Raw genomic sequence first — 4,072 nt, forward strand, 5'->3', positions numbered from 1 at the left:
CTTGTTAGGCATTTCGTCCACAAAATGAGTGGGTACACTTATTTTGCTTTCATGCGCACTACTTTCGTACCTTTCTCAGCGTTGCACGCTATGCATGAAACGGAGTATAGCATCCCGCAGCCTGGAGCGTTGCGTTTCGAAACTTCGCCCCACAGAACGTGGGTATGACTTTCTAAGAGCTCTTCGTTGACAACTTCCCGCTTTACGTTTTTAAATGTTCGGAGCAAAATGCAAGATATATTTTGCAACACATTACCTCAAATCTTTAGCACGCATGTCTTGTTTTAAACTGTAACGATATCTGTAAGAATCTTATGCATCTGTTCACGGGCATTTAATGAGTGTAATTCAGATCCGCGAAATTTTATGCGAAACACTTAATCACAATTTCTTGGCACCCCTTGACTTGTTTATGTACCTCAGTGTTGCATAATAAAAGAAAATCGTCCGCATATCTGAAGATATTCTCAACTTTAGGATTTTTTTAAAAATGCCGTATTAGCATTGTCTTAGGAACAGATCCCTGAGGTATGCAGCTACGCTGCATCCTGTGCATGTACCACTTCTTTGGTGCGTACTGCTAGGATTGATGTCTCAATCACGTCGCCTTCAAGTAGACGCTTAGAAGCTCTAAAAAGCTCTATATATTGGTGCCGGCCGCGTATTGGAAGGTTATGACACCTTGCTCTTTGGTGGTATCTCGGAGAATATGCAGGAGTTTTCTACGTCGGATGGAATAGCACATGTTCTCGGTGTCGATAGAAGAACGCGAGGTGATGTCGTACCCTTTCTCTTGAAGAAATGCGATCACACTGTTCGAGTGATAAATCTTGAATGGGTCTTGTACCTAAACTATGTGTCAATCTCTAGGCACACACGCTGGCAAATGAGCTTGGCGTATTTATTTTTGAAACTTTGACGCACAGCGTAAAACGCTGTTTGTGCCCCTTTTTTCAAGAAAAACACCGACAGTTGGTGTTGCTTTGAGTCATTTTTTTATGGCAAGACTGGTAAGGATAAGGTGGTGAACTGGGCCAGTTAGTTGGCGTTATGCATGATGGGGAAAACAGATCAAAGAACAGTGACGACCAAGAGGAACATTCAAGACAGGACAATGCAGGGCAGACGATACGTGGTGTTTTGTTTCAGGCGCATGTTAAAAGTGTGGTGGGGGCCTGAGGCTCACGTCGGAAGAGCCGAATGAAGGGGCTCTGCAGTTCCTGGAGTTGACGATGTACCTGGGGGATAAAACTTTACACCCAAAGGTGGTCAAGAGGTCCATAGCGGTGTCATGCCTTAGCTCGGCCCTCAAAAAATCATGTGCCCACAAGATGACCGAAGTTTTTAGAAAACAAATTCGTAGATCGAAGGAGTCGGGGTTCCCGTTGGCACTCTTGGTGGAAGTAGCCAGCATACTTTTAAAAAAAAATTCAAGCGACTAGAGAGGACGAAGCCGCAAAGGGAAAGAAATCGTGTACGAACGCCAAACACACCCCGCTACTGGACCCCCGTCGTCTGCGTTTCTGCCAGCCGTAGACCCTGACAAGTTTTGGGGGCCTTATTCTTTACAGAAAGAGGGCTACGCTTTGTAATTTTACGAGAAAAAACTGACCTGTGAATTCCACCTTTGACGAAAAGTTCAAATTGTTACTTGCAGTCGTCGATTTTTACGATCCATTTTAGATCGAACCGGGTTACTTGAACCACCCTATACACAAAGAAAATATAAGGTTATCTTAATTTAACAGTAGCGAGTCCAATCACTCAGCCTTTGTGTTGATGTCTCTCTCTCTCTCGCTGTGTTTTTTCTTTATGTTCAGCTACTCCATAAACAAACAATTCAGGATGAACCCATGCAGGAGCTATGTATGATCATGAGCTAGTCGTACGCGCCAGGAGAAATATTCATCTAAAGCAACACACTTGAGTGTAATTAACTGTAGCTGTGTCCAATTAAACAAACGATCAAGTCCGGAATGTTCGTTCGAAGTGCGCTACAATTTCGAACGCGTACACGGCGTAATTTAGAGACCATTCGCCTCGTTCGTTGTCACGGATAAACCAACGTGAATGGCTAGTTACAATCTAAAGCACACCGACGATTTGTACCTTAACAGGTCGCTCCGACACTTAAATTATAATGCATCATGTCCATCGAGTCTGGCAAGTGAACTCTCTGACGGACGCAATGTTACGATCATTTTTCTTTTTGCGGTTGTTGTTTGCAGGTTTTATGGCGCGAGAGCTACGATGGCCATACTGCGCCAGACTAGGTAAACTAAAATTAACTACAAACGATGCACCAAGGAAGTATTTCCGCTGTACTTTGTGTAATATCGCTATATTTTTGGAAAAACTAATACACGGTCAATTAATATTAGATGCTGTTCCCCCTGGAAGAAGCTTCAATGGAAAGGAATACCGTGCTTGAAAAGCTCAGGAAAGAATAACTTGTGTTGTTGAAGGAGACCAGGGCACAGAAAAATATGTATAACAGACAAAGTGTCTCCACACTGCTCGCACATCGGTGGCTCCTCACCGAAAAACAGGTATCGATGGGTGAGGAAGGTGTGGCTTATCCCGAAGCGGCAGAGAAGAACCTTACGGAAGCGGCGCCGGCTATAGGAGCTTTCCCAGGTACCGATGCCTCGCTTGATGATATAAAGTTTGTTACTATCGGCAAAATCCCACTCGGACTGGCACAGTTTGAGAAGTGCAAGCCGTATGGGCCTTGTTAGGTCCTGGTATGGTACGCAGGCGTGTGATGGTAAGAGGTTACACGAGGGGGCGGCCAGTCTATCTTCAGCCTCGTTGCCTGCAATGCTCACATGGCTGTGAGCTTGTTCTTGGTTGGATTAACTGAACATGCTGAAGAAACAACGCTCCGAGAGTTTACAAAAGAACTGCTTTCCTCACTTTGCTCTGGATAATATAGTCAAGTGCAGACATCACGCAATATAGCTCGGCAGTAAAAATGCTAGCGAAAATATTTAGCCGTGTCACATCTGTAAACGAATTTGAATGAACAGCTTCAACATACATAGGTTGAAGACTTGGCTCTTCAACCTATGTAGGTTCAGCAATGGCAAGAACACGCAAGGTTTGAGTTCTGAGTTTAGGCTGAAATGACGCCAGTCTCTCTTTTCCAGTTTCCAACGTGGACTTCGTTTCATGAGGCTTGAAGGAGAAACCCGACTCTCCAGAACGACTGGAAGGTGGTTACTCACAAAGGGGTCATTTAAAACTTTCCAACTAAATATAGAAAACACTGAGGGAGATAAAATTGAAAGGTAAATAGATGTAAATGAGTTGTGAGCTGCGCTTGAGAAGGTTGGCTCTCTCGTATTCATCAGGCAAAGCCCAAATGATAATAAAAATCGCTCAATCACCCCACCAAGCGAGCCCTGAAAGGCGCTATCCCACAAGGGGTGGTGAGCATTAAAATCTCCTAACAGTAAAAATGGCTGAGGAAGCTGTATAAACAGCAAGTGAAGATCATGAAGATGCAGTGGAATGTTTGGTGGAATATAAATAGAAACAAGAGGGATAAGGCGGTCCAAAAGAAGACGCACAGTGACAGCCTCAAGAGGCGTAGCAAGAGGAACCTGAGAGCAGGCAACTCCTTTCTGGACAACCACAGCTACACCACCAGATTAATTAGATGCAATGCGATCTTTCCTACAAACTTGATAGCGGTGCAATACTGAATTATAATAATCATTGATGTGCGTCTCTTGTAAAGAGAGAGCAATAGGACGTAAATCATCCATAAAAAATGATCATCGACAATATTACGTAAAAGACCGCGGCAGATCCACGGCATAAAATGAAATTTAGCCATGCCTCAAAAACTTTAATGAAATAATTAAATTAAAACGCTGCTAAACCTGTAAAACTAGAAGGATATACATGAAAAGTTACAAATCTGCCGCTCATGGAACCAACAGATCAGCAACATCACTTTAGGGGGATTACGGGTTTTTTGTTCTTCTGTTTAGTGTTTGGAATCGGCCATCCCATGTTGTATGGTCAGACACATGAATGGAGACTTCCATGCTATCATCCATTGCCT

This window comes from Ixodes scapularis, unplaced genomic scaffold (assembly GCF_016920785.2).
Source record: "Ixodes scapularis isolate PalLabHiFi unplaced genomic scaffold, ASM1692078v2 PGA_scaffold39__5_contigs__length_11793443, whole genome shotgun sequence".
Taxonomy (NCBI): Eukaryota; Metazoa; Arthropoda; class Arachnida; order Ixodida; family Ixodidae; genus Ixodes; species Ixodes scapularis.